The 16,227-nt window shown below is 43.2% G+C and overlaps 1 long non-coding RNA gene across 1 annotated transcript in view; it reads right to left on the reverse strand.

The window, feature by feature from the left end:
- Positions 1-5,880: 5,880 nt before the first annotated feature.
- The window catches only part of LOC112542589 (uncharacterized), a 30,292-nt gene continuing 19,945 nt past the window's right edge, over positions 5,881-16,227 (reverse strand). Inside the window, exons 2-3 of the long non-coding RNA XR_015793542.1 lie at positions 7,265-7,431; positions 5,881-6,351 (exon numbers count right to left, since the gene is read on the reverse strand). This is a non-coding gene — a long non-coding RNA (uncharacterized LOC112542589). The remainder of the gene's footprint in view (positions 6,352-7,264; positions 7,432-16,227) is intronic.

A 16,227-nucleotide genomic window follows, 5' to 3' on the forward strand; every position in this document is an offset into this window, starting at 1 on the left:
TATAATTGATCTGGAAAGGAAAGAAGGAAGATGCTATTTTATTTGACACCCATAACACCCAAATGTTACGATAATAAGTCTGGCTCCAATACAGGGAGAAGCCATTCCATTCACAGAAGGTTTCTCTACTCAGTGTTTCACACATTGCTTCTCTCCCCATTTGCTTCTTGAGTAGGAAATTTTCCTGTACCCAGTAACTAGCAGGTCCCCCAACCTGGACTGAGGCCATGGTGGAAGGATATTCCATCCCATTAGATAATCTGAAGGATTAATGCTATCATCTCCATGATCAAACACTGCTCTTTATTTACAACTGAGGAGCTTTGACTGAAAGCTGCATGACTAAAATCGTCTCTCCAGCAAAGATACACCTGTGGGATTTTGTAGATGCCTGATATGGTTGAAATCTGGATGGAGATGTCAGTCTCAGCCCCATCGAGAACAACCACTGTGTGTGTCTGCCATCCACAGCTGTAATTGGGGACATTGGCCTTCCCGTCTGAAAGCAGGTCCAGCAGAGCATCCAAAGTCTTTCCTGCATGGAAATAATTTTCATAGACATTGTATCCCAGAGTGATGTTGGCTAAGAGATGGGACTCCTGGTTGATCTCCTGGATGGCAAAAAGGAAGGATAACATTTTCCAGTATTCTGATGATGCTCTTCTGCAAGTATAAATATATTAGAATATAATCAATGAAAGGACATTTCATTTAACTTCCTTTTGAAAAATGCCTTTAAGCCACCCAAGTCCAAGAGTTGCTGTGAAGAAATTACAGCTAACCTAAGATAATGTGTTCTTTTTGCATATTTTCTTGTTTTGTAATGTTTTTCTTTACTTTTGTTTTTGTGTATGGTGAATTGTTTATTTTTATTTTACATCAATTTATGTTAGAAAATGGATTAATCAAAACTATCTAGTAAAAACCAATAAAATACTTTAATAAAAGATTATATTACAAAAACAGTCTCCCCATTTCTGACCAGAACAGAACATCTGAGCCACGTCTGAGCATTTCATTACCTGTTTGGATGGACCTCTGGGATTCTCTCTATTTATACTTCATTTTAAGATACTGAACGGATCTCATGTCTACTTAAGATTACCCTTGGCTGATTCTTGATGCTGTTTCTGGAGTTGGAGTGAGATTTCAGAGTGACTTTAAATGTTCTCTTTCCATCTGTCTTTCTGTCCCTCTGTCCAGTTATGTGTTCCAACATATAATAGTTGAAAGTTTGACCAATCCTTCCACATTAAATATAGATGCATTAAATCATGAAGTGGCAAAGAGCCATTTAGGCCATTACACTCTCAGAAACATGCACACACGATCACACACACACACATTGCACTGTTGCGACTGTTAACAAAATTGATAAGTTAACAGTTTCTAGACATGTTTAGATTTGAAGTCCATTGTCAAAAGTCTTGAATGGAGACTTAACATGCATTTAAATCACATAGGATTAGATACCTGGCATCAGTTCTGAATGGGAATCCTGGACGTTTGGAAACTCAGCGACTAAATATTCCCTGATCTGGGATTCTTTCATATTATGTGTGAATTTCGATCCGGGGGAGAAATGTAGAGGGTATCCCATCTACAATGTGGAGAACAATACAGCATTCTTCCACTTCATACCCTTGTTGACCCTTTTATGGGGCAAGGGAGGGGAGAAGGGAGGAACCACCCTCCAATCTCTATCCACCATCTTGCTCTGCTCAGAGAATGTGCAGGAAACTGATGTTTATTCTCCAAAGTCAAGAAAAAGAGGATCCCTAATTGATTATTGTACTTGGGAATATTAAGGGAGACTCATTGGCTGCAGAGCGTAAATGGATCTGAAAGATGAAATGGGACAGAAAGAGTGAAAAACATGGAGATCAAGGGGACGATGCCTGGTAAGGTAGGAGGGCTGGAAGTTAGGAGATCAGCCAGATGTTCAGACTTAATCCTCCATCTCCCTCTGCTCAGAGGATGTCAAACAATGTGAATGTTTATTCTTCCAAGTAAAAAAAAAAAAAAAAGGAGAGCCCCACTCAATGACTATGTGGAATCAAAACGCAGGACACAAATGCAGAATAATTGAGGCTTCACTGCAGTGTTTATTGAGCAGTACGTACTGGAGGGGGACTCCACCAAAGGTTATTGGGAGACACTCCCCTACAGGCAAAATGGATGCTCTGATATTTATACAGTTCTACAAGAAGGGGAAGGGAAAAAGAATGTATATGCATACATATTCATATGATGATGCAGGCATTCCTAAATAAGCAATAGTTCTCACGTTATTCTCTGCCCCTCTGTTATCTGTTATCTGCTAGTAAAACAGAAGTGTCACAGAGAAGACGAAACAAATTAGTTCAAGGTGCCAAATGCCAGGAAGATGCCTAGGTTGCTATGGGGATGTTTGCGATAAGGAATTTACCACTGGCCTGGTTCACATCAGCTTCAAGGATGCTTCCACATTCCTTTATGTTTCAATCTTATTAAGGCAATCCCATTCATCTGAGGCCTCTAAAAACTTGTCTTTTTCACCCAAAGATTCACCCAAAATGTATTTTTCTCACAACTATATCTGTGAATTTGAAAAGAGACTCATCAGCTGCAGGGTGGAAAATGAATCTCCCAGGATGAAGTGGGATGGAAAGCGAGAAAAACTCACAGGTCAAGAGGACAATGCCTGGTAAGATAGGAGGGCTGGAAAATCAGTCAGCAATGGAGCGGCTGTAATGCAGTGGAGGAAGGTGGACTTACACAGAAAATTGAGTTGACGGAGTTGTGGTGAAGCTGAATGGGCGAAACAAAGCCCTGGTTGCAGAGATTATACTACCAATGAAAAGCTCTCCTGCCCTGTAATGATTCCGTGGGTCCACCTCATCCCTCTTCAGAGTCAGGAGACATTTGGCTTTGAGCCTCCCCCAGACTCCCTGGGGCCCAAAAAGCAGCACCAGCAGAAGCAGCAGCAACATGACTTGTGTTCCTGCTTTGAACAACAATCAAAAAGAAGAGGTGGAAGAAAGCAAAGCCCTCTTCCAAGACAAAAGCTTCAGGGGCTTTCCTGATCCAGTGCAGACAAAACGTCACATCTGAAGGGTCCTGTCCTAAAAGCCTCCCCAGGCTCTCTCTTTCTCCAGGTCCATTTATGCCCCCAAGACTCCCCAATGCCATGACATCATATTGACCAAGAGGGATTTGGTATGATTTGCGGAAAAAGCATGTTACTGACATGTTTGTGTCAAATCTGAAAGTTTACAAAAGGCTCTAGTGATTTTGCACGGAGACAACAAATCACCAAGATTTGCTTAATTGTAAAGAGGAGAGAGATCACCTCTCTGAACTCTGAATGAGTCAACAGGCAGATGCCCAAAGGGAGAAGTCACAGATGGGGACCAAACTTGGAAGCTGAGCCTGTGAGTGAGACTGGAGAACCTGGACCCAAACCTTCTAAGCTAAAGGGTTTATACAATCCAGTATCAAGAGAGGTTTTTAGCATGAGTGTGAATAGTCACACACCAGTATGGATCTGGTTGGCCTTGATCTGTGATGGAGAAGGGTGGCTGCTCCTCTTTTGAACACAGTCAAAGATGGGGACCAGACAAGTGATTCCTGTTTACTTGTCTATTTCTTGTTGCCTGCCAAACTAAAGCGAAAGTCCTAAGAACAATGACTTTTGTGTGGTATTAGGCTCATCGACAGTGTGGCTTCAGACCCTATTATTGGGCTATTTCCATTTTTTAAACAAAGCAACTATAGGACAATACCCATCTATCAAGGAATGACTTAAAATTGCCTATAGTCTGCTCCTTGAGATCAAGTCAAATGCTTTCAAAAATCAAGAAACGTAGCATAAATTTAAGGATGTGATTGCTTGGTGTATTTTTCAGCATTAAATGCGAACATCAGCAGAGATCAATTGTTGCTCTACCCCCTGGAAGCCTTAGGCTCATATTACCATTATCTTTTGTTTTGTAAAATCCACCAATTGTGTATTGTCAAGGCTTTCACGGCCGGCATATGATGGCTGGTGTGGGTCTTCCGGGCTGTGTGGCCATGGTCTTGAACTTCAAGACCATGGCCACACGGCCCGGAAGACCCACACCATCCACCAATTGTCTCTACTCTTTAATAGTAAACCAAAAAAAGAAAAAAATTCCCACGAAGGTCTAGTTCATTTGTCATTTTTAATTCCAATTTGTTCAAAAGCACTTTCACCAAAAAAATAATCTTTCAAAATAATTGTCCCCTTTACCTGTTTTAAACTTTCTTACATCTACTCCTTGTTAAGCTTTTTGCCAATGGGTTTTTAATATTTAAAACCTTTTTTTTTTTGGTAATACAGAAAGAATATTGACTCACCAACTAGAATTTTCTTATCCTGCCGCTCAGAAAAATCTCTCTTTAATCTCTCTTTAGCTGTAAATTAGTTACATCCAAAAGTGTTTAAGAAATGAGGCGCATACAAACCTCATGTCCACATAGGCTGCATTATGGCTGTGAGCTTGATTGAAATCCCTTGACTCCCAGCTGCTCAGCTCATGAGCCGACTGCAAAAAACCCAGTTCCTGCAGTCGCCTCACAAGGAGCAGCTGTCTGGAGTGCAAGTGGGTGATCCCATGATCTCTCCTTTATCTGGGGAGACTTCACCAGCCAGAATTCACCATCTGGCCACTGATCTCCACTGCAACGCCATCCGTGCTCCTTTAGGGACTTCTAGAAAGGAAAGGGAACCTTCCAGGAAGTAGTTGAGAACAGTCCTTATGCCCAAGAAGTAAACATCCTTTATTTCCTAGAAAAGTGCATTGTAGTAGTCCATCTGGATGGTCACAATAGGATGAGTAACTGTAGCCAGGTCCTCCTGCGCCAGCTAAGACTGCAATTGGTGCACCAGCTACAGCTGGGCAAAGCCCCCCTAGCCATGGTTTCCATCTGCTGTTTAAGCAGGAGCTGAGAGTCCAGAAAGATTCCCAATTGCAAACTTGCTCCTTCACAGGTGGTGCTTACCCCTCCGAAGATCACACAGGTGTTGAAGAACTCAAATCTGTTTACCTGGGTTCAACTTGTTCTCTCCCATTCAGATCCGTGCAGCATCCAGGAACCATAATGTGATGGAATGGAATGAGAGGAGTCAAGGACAGAAGCATCTCCTCAGCCCCCAGCATGAGCATGGGAAAGTGAAGAAGATGAGGCTGGCACCACCCTAAGGAATTCATCGTGTTTAGTTGCTGGCTTGGGGAGTTTAGAGTTAGTCTGGCGAGATGCTGTCTAGCAGGTACGAGCTAATAAAGTAACTGAGCTGTTCCAGAACTGTCTCGTGGAGTTTCTTGGGCTTAACCTGACACATTAATAAGATATTGAGAGCCTCTCCCCTACAGACCAGAGTGGCCACATTTAATTAATGATACTGCATCCCACGCTGTCAAATAGCCTCGCCTAATGATTTCACGTTCGGGTCAAATGCAGAAGGCGGAGGACTGACCCATGGGGCATCTATACATCCGGAGCCATCAGCCCAGCGTCTCATCCCCAACTACAGCACACTGGAACTATCCACTGAAGAAGGAACAGAACCACTGTAAAACAACATCTCCTATCCCCAACCCCTGTAGGTGGTCCAGTAAGATACTGTGTCGACAGAATCAAAAGCTGATGAGAGATCTAAAAGGACCAGGAGGAACACTCAACCCCCACCCAGGTCCCTGCAAAGGTCATCCAGAAGAATAAACTGTAAGGTTTGCCCCGTTCGACAGAGAAACTCTCGTGACACGTGTGGTTCACAAAAGAGGTTTACTCATGCGTAACGTAGCAGTCACAAGCAAAGCCAGGACTGGCTTGGTACATTTACATTACACCTTTATAGTTGTCTCAATCCCCCCGCGGGCCCCGTTGCTAGGTTACATATTACAAATTAGATTGCAGATTGCCCCCTGTAATCCCCCCCTTCTACTGGAATGGCAGGTTCAGCCCAGTTCTCTTGTTTCTTTGATTGTTGTTGCCTATGGCGTGGTCGTTGCCTTCCTTGGAGCTTCTGTTGCACGCACAGCCCGGGAGCAACCCCTCGCGTGCTGATCTCTTCGCTGATCTCTTCCTCAAGTCCGCGGCTCTCTCCTTTGTCCATAGCGCCTGCGGCCCTCTGGCTTAACACAAAGCATCCGCTCCAGATTAGTGAAGTGGCGCCAGGTGGCCCATTCATTAGCTTGCGGTTTCGCATTTCCTCTTTCTGCGCTAGCGCTCGAGCGGTGCAATTGAGGTGAAATTGACTAAAGCGTGGCTGGGCAAGTTCCTAGGCGTGCGGTGCAGGCTGAACCTGACATAAACCAAGCTCTCTCCATCTCAAATCCAGACCTGAATCTAGATGGAGAAGAATTCAGATAGTAAGGATTCAGGCTGATACAGAGCCTGTTAGGTTAGTCTGAGTGTGTTTGTTGCCATCAAAGGGGTGGGGGTGGGGTTCTTGGTTTCTGTATAATGGGTTTTAATTTTGTAAGCTGCCTGGAATTACCCTGTGTGAGTTGGGCAGCCATATGAATTGGTTTAGAAAGATAGATAGATAGATAGATAGATAGATAGATAGATAGATAGATAGCCCATGTCTTCTAGGGTGCTTCCTAGGAGATCTGCTTCCATTGTCTCAGCAACCTTCCTCTAAAAGGAGAAGTTGGAGACTGATAGTTAAGAGGGCTACAGGATCCAGAGATGGCCTCTTCAGAAGGGGGCGCACCACAGCCTCCTTCAGGGCTGCCGAGAGCAATCCCTCAGGCAGAAAGGCATTATCAATCTGATAGGAGGAGGTGGTTAATTTAAGTGCTCCTCACAAGGATCCAAACTGCATGTGGAAGAAGACAATCTAGACAACTTCCACTTCCTCAAAGTCACAGGCCAAATCAAGTCCAGCGTATTATGGTGAGATGATGCCTTAGTTACCATCAAAAAGTCTATGAGTAATCAGGACCTGGAAGAATCTGAGCAGCTTTCTTGGCAAAGTACGATGGAAACTGATCACAGCAGCCAGGCATGGGATCCCTGTAACGACTAAAAGGGAGTTTGTCATCCAGACAAGGCAGATGGACAACAGCCCACCAAGGCAATAAGGAAGGAAAAGTGAGCCCAGTTCACTCCCTTATTGCCATGGCGTAAGCTTGAACATGAGCACGTCCCCATGCTAGTTTGGATCTGCTTCTTGCCTTTCCCCACCAATTCTCCAGGTATCATTTTTGCTGCTTCATTTCTTGCAGGGCCTCAGTAACTGAACTGAACCACCTACCAGACAGTTTGGTTCCATTAGATGCTTGAGACAGATCTTCTGAATCCTTCCTGCTGCCCCTTGGAGATTGTGGGTGCTGCTCACTTGCAACTGAATCAGGGTGTGATCTGACCATAGCAATGGGGTGGCTGAAACCCTCTCCATCTCCAGATCAGAACTCATCTACCCTGAGACAAAGAAAAGGTCTAACATAAGGACCACCTCCATTACATGAGACCAGCTTATGTTTTCATGAAGGCCATGACCTCCCAGCCCTTGAGTATTTGATAGTTTGATTCTCTCTCCATTCCTTTCTAACATAGAATGAAGTCACTGGGAGAAGTCATCCATCTGCACAGGATGTGAGATCATCTGTATGCTTGTGACGCTCAGTTGTATATCCACCCTGGGGTGCCTCAGTGATGCTGTAGAGGAGATTACTCAGTGCTTGGAGACTCTGAGGGTCTGGAGGGAGATGGCAGGTTGCATCTCAACCCTAGCTAGAACTGAGAGTCTGGGGGTCTGGGGGCAGCCTCGTTTTGGAGACATCCCATCAATACCTCTGAATAGGGTAGTAGTCCCCCAGACCAAAATGATATACAATCTGGGGGTCCTCCTGGATTCATGACTCCTACTTCTAGGAGTGACATTGCACAAATCCATCTAGTTATACCCCTTCCTGGATAGGGAGGCTCAGTTAACAATCACTTAAGGAAAACCTGAACCAAACTATTGATCAATATAATGGATAAAAGTCCTCCTTCTCAGGACATTTACTGTGGTTTGGTAAACTATAAGAAACAAGTAATAAATAAATAAAAGGAACATGGTTCCCATATATCTCTGCATTCAGTATAGCCAAAATCCATCACAAATCAAGACCAACTAAATCCATACTCAATGTGGGACTGTTCATACCTATGCTTTAAGTTTTTCTTGATACTGGATTGTATAATGATATACTCTTACAGACATTTGGGGCCAAATTCTCCCATCCCATCATTGGTTCATCTTCAAAGTTGGGAGCCCATCTATGACTTCTCCCTTTGTATATCTGCCTCTTGACTCATTCAAAGCTCAGAGAGGTGATCTCTTTCCTCCTTACCATTATCCAAATCACAGTGATTTACTTGTTGTCTTGGTGCTCAACCTCTAGAGACTTTTCTGCAAACCTTGAGAAAATTTGACCACAGATGTCAATAACATGTTTTCACCTCATTAGCACACTAAAGCCTTTTGGCTGATGTCATGGCATTGGAAAGTTGTGGGTACATAAACGCTTCTGGAGAAAGCAAGAGCAAGGGGAGCCTTTTAGGGCAGTTGGGGGGGGTGTTTACTCCTCTCCCCTCCAGATGTGAAGCCTTGGCTGGACTCAGTCTGGATTAGGAAAGCACCTGAAGCTTCTGTCTTGGAAGAAGACTTCTTGATCTTCTATGGCTTCTTGATCTCTATTCACAGCAGATACAAAGCTGGAGGCTCAGTCAGGAACACAAGTCATGTTGCTGCTTGTGCTGCTTCTGTGGCCTCAGGGAGTCTGTATGAAGCTCAAGGCCAAATGCCTCCTGACTCCGAAGAGGGATGGGGTGAACCCACACAATCGTTACAGACCAGGACAGCTTTTCATTGGTGGCATAATCTCTGCAACCAGGGCTAAGTTTCAACCATTAAGCTTTAACGCAACCCCTTCAAATGAATTATTGTGGTAAGTGAATCTGCCTGCATTGCATTGCAGCCCCCCTCCGGCCTTAGGATCCTTTGTCGCCTTGACCTCCTGCTTCTGTTATCTCTCACCTCTGAGATATCCTCTGAACAGAGCTAGACGGTGGATGGAGAGGGGGGTTGCTCCCTCCTACCCCTCCCTTGTCAACATGGACACAAAAATGCAGGAATGCTCTATTTTTTTCCCCTGCATTGAAAATGAGATAACCTCCACATTCTTTTTTCTGGACAAAAATTCACTGATAATATGAAGGAATCACAGAAAGGAATTTATTTAGTCACTGAATTTCCAAATGTGTATGATTGCCATTTGAAATAATGCCAGGTGTTGTAATTGTGTAATGATTTCAATGGAAGTTAAGTCTCCATTCAAGGACTTCAAAATCAAAACTTGACCAGAGATTGATAACATACTGGCTTTGTTAACAGTCACAGCTGCTCCTTGTATGTGTTTGTGTGTGTGTGTATGTATGTATGTATGTGTGTGTGTGTGTGTGTGTGTGTATATCTGTCTGTCTGTCTGTCTGTCTGATGGGGGTCTAAGTGGCCTTTCCAACTTTTGGACTCAATGATTCTATGTTTTATATAGAAGGATAAGTCAAATTTCCAACAATGAAGTTTTGCAGAAGGTAAGTTCTTTTCCAGTCACCAACTGGGACCATGTGTTTGAAATCAATCTAATAGTATCTATTAACATGCTGCAATGTTTTAATTGTTTTTATGTCAATATTTTTCAGCATATTGTAATCCATTCAGAGAGAGACTTGGACTTGGGTAGATTAGAAATATCATCATAGAAAAAGGTTAAATAAAATGTTATTTTTATTGATTATGTTCTCATACATTGATATTTGCAGGATAGCATCAACAGAAGATTGGAAAATGCTCTCCTTCCTTTTTGCCATCCAGGACATCAACCAAGATTCCCATCTCTTGCCCAACATCACTCTGAGTTACAATGTCTACGAAAACTATTTCAGTGCACAAATGACTTCAGATGCTCTGCTGGACCTGCTTTCAGATGGGGAGGCCAATGTCCCCAACTACAGCTGTGGAAGGCAGAGAAACACGGTGGTGGTTCTCGAAGGGGCTGAAACCGACACCTCCATCCTCATGTCTACCATGTTGAGCACCTACAAAGTGCCTCAGGTGTGTCTTTCCTGGGAAGGTACCTTTTAGTCATGAAACGTTCAATCAGAGGTCCTTTCTTTTAAAGGAAAATAAGAGTTTAATTCTGGAAGTGATAGGCTTGAGGATGAAAGTTCAGGTTAACTGTGAGGAAAATATACCTTTGGGTGAAAGAAGCAAGTTTTTAGAAGCCTCAGATGAATGGGATCACCTTAATGAAATTGAAACAGAAAGGAATGTGCAGCACCCTTGAAGCTGGTATGAACTGGGCTGATTTTGAACACCTTATCACAAACACCCCACGGCAACTTAGGCATCTGTCTTGAGGGAGGATCCCTTCCTCCTGGCATTTGGTATCTTGAACTGATTTGTTTCTTCTCCTCTATCACACTTTTGTTTTCCTTGTAGACAGCAGATAACAGAGGGGCAGAAAGTAACTTGAGAAGTATTGCTCATTTAGATATGCCTGAGTCATCATACGAATATGCGTTCTTTTTCCTTCCCGTTCTTGCAGAACTGTATAAATCTCAGGGCCTCCATTTTGCCTACAGGGGAGTGTCTCCCAATAACCTTTGGTGGGGTCCCCCTCCAGTACATACTGTCTAATAAACACTGCAGTGAAGCCTCGATTATTGTGCACTCGTGTCTTGTGTTTTGATTCCACATATCCAAAGGAAGGGAAGATTTAGAGCAGACATATTCCCTCTACAATGGTGCCAGTCCAGAGTGGGGGACCTTCTAATTCCTGGAGATCAGAAAATTCTCCACTCAAGAAGCAGATGAGAGGGCTGTCAGAACCTGCATCCATCAAATGTCAATTTTAAAATTAAAAATTTTAAAAGCTATAGCAGTCAATGGGTGTTTGCTTGATTGGATTCTGCCATTTGTGACAAGGGGGGGAAATGGTAGTTAATAGGTGTGCTTGGGGTATTGCTTTGAGATGGAGAAGCGCTTACATTGATATGGGAATTTACAGCAAGACTTGAATGCAGACAAAACCGGTGGTAGCCTGAAGGCCAGGAAGGACTGTGTTAGCAAGGGGGGGGGGGATAAGTAGAGGGAAATTTACACAGGTTTTAGTTTTAGCAATTCTTTGCTTCAAGCTGCATGTACCAACCAATAAAGGAACATTTATCTGAACCAGGCCTGGTTTCACAAGAATTCTTCTAAATTGGGGTTTGGACTTTGTGGACGTGACAAGGGGACACAATGCCTGAAGCATTGCAAGGAGTGGAACGAATCCCTTCATTCAGGCCAGAATTTTTATTTTAAATTTTGGATATTATGTGTATCAAATAAAATACTATCTCTCATTCCTTTTCAGATCAATTTCAATTTTGTTTCCCAGATTCTGAGAGATAAAACTCAGTCTCCTTTCTTCTACCCGATGCTCCCTGCTGAAGGACTCCAGTACCCAGGGATGGTCAAGCTGCTCCTCCATTTGAGGTGGACGTTGGTGGGTCTCCTTGCTCCAGACACTGACAATGGACAATTGTTCTTGAGGACGATGACCTCCATGCTGATAAGGAACAGCATTTGTCCGGTTTTATCACAAACCTTTTCCAACTCTCTCTATCACTTGTTCATAAGTGATCTTCCATACCACAAGTGGAGACAAGTGAATGTCTTTCTTTATGGCGCTGAAGCGTATTCATTCAATATGGGATTAATCATTATACAACGAGTCTATGAAACTTTTAAGGAACCAGTTACAGGAAAAGTCCTGATCACAACAATCCGATGGGACTTCACCATTTTTTTGAAAAATAGTATCATTCCCATTCAGTTCATCCATAGCATTTTTTCCTTTCTCATGAAGAGAAACCACATGGGTAAGTATGGTGACGTGATCCATTTCATGCCTGTCATGCATTACCTTGCACAGACATCTTTTAGATGCTCCTACACCAAGGATGCCTTTTCAGTGAAAGTCTGGAGACGGTGCAGAGAGAGAGCAGAGCTGGAGGCTCTGCCTCAGGAGATAATGGATCGGGTCCTGTCTCTGGACAACTATTTCATTTACAACACCATCTGGGCTGTGGCATGGGCCTTACAGGCAGCCTATTTATCCAAATCTAAAAGGACAAGGATCAAAGGTGCTGAGAACATGGAAACACCGAGGCTGAAGGCTTGGCAGGTATTCCTTTTCTGTTGCACATCTCTCTCCTGCAGCTGAGAATCAATTTTACAAATGTAAGAACCAAACTCTCTTCAGAAAAATCAATTCATTCAGATACAGAAATGATATTGAATTCCAACTTTCCATTCCTCTCCCTTTTGAATTCCTTTCATTTTTTCCCCTTGTGTCTCTCCTCTGACTTTTCTCTTGGCAAGCAGGAGCACCACCATCTCCCACCCAATCCTGTCCCCTCCATTCCAGTGATCTGCGGGGTGTATTAGACAGTGTCACCCTTCTGAGCCCTCCCCTGCCAGGCTGCCCCTCTGCTCCAGGACTGTCTTGGCCAAGACACAGTCCCCATTTCTTGGTTTAAAAAGGTGTTATTCTTTTGCTGCTGTTTTACATTTTCAGTAGAATTGGAGAAAGGAAAAGGTCACAGCAAGTGGCAGAATATGGCCAACTTTTTCTGGGCTGATAAATGATGTAGGCTAAGGCCCAGTTAGGACTTTGATGGCTAGACTGGAAAGTGGAAAGTATCTGGAAAAAGACAAGAGGGAAGGAAAGTACACGGAGTTGAGCTTAACTGGCAGGAGGCTGATAAAGCGTTGGGGTTCTTCTCTTGGTCAAGTGACCTATCTATTAATCCCTTGTCTCCACAGTCCTGGTCAAACTCCTGAAGCACTAAACCTCCTTGGCAAAGGTTTGCAAGGAACCTGGTAGCACGTTCAGCAGCAGGATTTCTGCATGTTAAGCATTGATCTCAGAAGTTGTTTCATAAACTCAGCACAGTGTTGATGTTGTTGTTTTACCTGTACTGTGCGTGTGTCTGAATCTGTATTCCTGGATGCTTATCAGCTGAGACAGATTCTGCAAATGCCAGGATCATTCATTTCCCCTTTCTCCACTATCATCAGCTCTCAGCTCTTAAAGTTTATTTTTCTAAATGACTTGCAACTTTTTCTGAAGATACTTCCATTCTGAGAGAAGGTTTACCACACTTTCTTCTAGCTACAGGAAAGGGAAGACAAACTGAGAGAAAGAAGTGTTTGCAGTCCCTCTTGAGTAAAAGGGGACGCTTCTCTTCAAGTGAGAGGCAGATCCTTATGACCTAGCAGGCTCTGCACAGGTTCAACATGGGGAATTGAGGGGATGGCTGAAGGGCTCTTCCATGTTAAAGTCAGAGGGGCCACTCTGCCATATCCATGTGTTTCTGCGTCTTTGCGCCCATAATTGTGCACTTCCTTACAGAAGTATATAGAGGAAGATCATCAAGGTCACCTAAAAAAAAGATTGTAGTTCAGAAATAGTAAATTTGTTGTTGTTGTTGTTGTTGTTCAGTTGTTAAGTCGTGTCCAACCCTTCGTGACCCCATGAACCATATCATGCCAGGGCTTCCTGTCCTTCACTGCCTCCCGGAGGTTGCTCAGTTTCATGCTCATTGCTTCAGTGATGCTATCTAACCATCTTATCCTCTGCTGTCCTCTTCTCCTTTTGCCTTCCATCTTTCCCAGCATCAGGGTCTTCTCCAAAGAGTCCTCTCTTCGCATTAGGTGACCAAAGTATCTGAGCTTGAGCTTCATTATCAATCCTTCCAATGAGCAATCAGGGTTGATTTCCTTTAAGATTGACTGGTTTGACCTCCTAGCAGGCCAGGGGACTCTTAAGAGTCTTCTCCAGCACCACAGTTCAAAGGCATCAATTCTTCGGCGCTCAGCCTTCTTTATGGTCCAGCTCTCACAGCCATACATTACTACTGGAAAAACCATAGCTTTGACTATGCGGATCTTTGTCGGCAAGGTGACGTCTCTGCTTTTTAATATGCTATCTAGGTTTGCCATAGCTTTCCTCCCAAGGAGCAAGCATCTTTTAATTTCATGGCTGCAGTCTCCGTCTGTGGTAATCTTGGAGCCCAAATAAATGAAGTCTGTTACTGCTTCCATTTCTACCCCTTCTATTTGCCAGGAATTGATGGGTCGAGATGCCATGATCTTAGTTTTTTTAATGTTGAGTTTCAAGCCAGCTTTCCCACTCTCCTCTTTCACCTTCATCATCAAAGAGATTCTCCAATAGTTTCTTGCCTTGGTCAACAATGGAGCTCCCTTGAACCATTTTTAAGAAGTGTTGTCAGAACCTGCATCACCCAACTGTTGTTGTTTTCCATTGTATTGTATTACATTCGTTGGGAGTTGGATTGATTTGTTTCTGCCACTTGTAACTAAGGGGGGGGGGTGTGGCTGTTAATGATTGTAAGGGGAGTTGGGAAGCAGCTTAACCAAATATGGGCAATTTAGACTGGCTTGATTGCCAGCCAGGCAGCTGGGGCCTAAAGAGCCCCGAAGAAGCTCGGGGAGGAAGGAGAGAGGTCAGCAACAGGTGAAGAGGAGTCATGACCCCAGGCAATAAGGGGAGGGGGGATAAATAGAGGGAGGTTTACCCAAGGCGGTAGTTTTAGCAATGTTCTGTTTACAAGCTACATGTACCTCTTAATAAAGAAGTATTTATCTGACCCAAGCCTGGTTGCGTGAGAATGCTTCAGAATTGAGAGTTGGACATCGTGGACTTGACAAGTGTTTTCATAGTGGTTATCAAAAACTGGAGCCTCCAAGAACACCAATCCTCTTCAGAAAATAATTTTCTAAGTTATTATATGAACCTGTGCTTTGAAGAAGACCAAAATCGAAATAATAATTAATAAATGCTTTATTATTAATTATTAATAAAACTAATTTATGTGTCCCATCAAGTCATTTTCTCCATGACAATCTATCCCTAACCTGTTCTTTCAAGTCTCCCAATGGTTCACTCATTGCCACTGTACCTGAGTCCCTCTCAGTCCCATCTCAGTGTTGGTCCAGTTCATATATAATTAAAATGTAAGTCAATAGGTTTTAAAATTAAATTGTTTATGAATTGTCCCCTTAAGAATTTGAAAAATGAATCTGATATGTTCGTTTTGTATATACAGAGAAAAATCTTTTTTCACCCCCAGAATAAAAGAAGGAGTCTTACTATAGATCATTGGATGCCCAGTCTAAAAATACCCATTTTCTCTTCCATTGCAGCTTCATTCCTTCCTTCAAAATTCACAGTTTCACAATAACTCCATAGAAGGGGTCTATTTGGATGAGAAGGGAGAGCTGGCCTCAGACCTGGACCTTGTGAACTGGGTGATTTTCTCCAATATGTCTGTCAGCAAAGTGAGGTTTGGGAGTCTGGAAAGACAAGGATCCCAAGATGTCACGTTCATGATCAACCCGAATGGGACTGCAGAGATGGAAGGGCTGAACAAGGTGGGAAAATTTTATTTCACTCTCTCTGAAGCTCCTAGCACGAGGGTTGCATTCTTTGGGCAGGAAGTGGTTTTGAATGTCATCTAGGTTCTTTAAGCAAGGCAATATATTCCTTGCGTAGATGTCAAGTTGTCTACAAGAAATAAACCCTTAAATATTTAAGTAAACTATTTATTAGTCCTTTAGGTAGGACTAATGTAGGTAGATCAGAGCCATTGAACCGCAGGATTCATTGGATATTCACGAAAGATGCATCCAATCTTGAGTAATTTAGATTATAAATTTAGATTCTAAACCTAAAAATTGTTGTCTGTGAAAAATTAGAAGAGAAGATAACAGGGAAGCAACATGCAGGGAAGCAATCTGTTTGATGAACCCCAATGATTTTACAAACTTCAAATTGAGTAAACTTCAGGATTGAATTGCAGATCACTAAGTGCATCCCCGTTTGCCTCTTTCCTGAAAGTAAATACCTTTTTGGATGCTCTTCCTCTCCCTGCTCAGCTCCTGCCTCCTTCCAGGTGTGTGGAACACTGTCGTTCTGGATTCAGGAAGGTGGCTCAGGAAGGGAAGCCCATCTGCTGCTACGACTGTCTTCCTTGCGCTGAAGGAACCATCTCCACCATGGAAGGTGGGTGACAGCGAAGGAAAGGGACAGTCCTCAGAAAAGTGTCTTCACCTTGATCTTTTCCATGCAATCCCTTTTTCAAAGGAATTTATCGCCTTCA

Source organism: Python bivittatus, unplaced genomic scaffold, assembly GCF_059951505.1.
Source record: "Python bivittatus isolate LINGU-HERP-01145 unplaced genomic scaffold, Pbiv_v1 ctg000820_np1212, whole genome shotgun sequence".
Lineage (NCBI taxonomy): Eukaryota > Metazoa > Chordata > Lepidosauria > Squamata > Pythonidae > Python > Python bivittatus.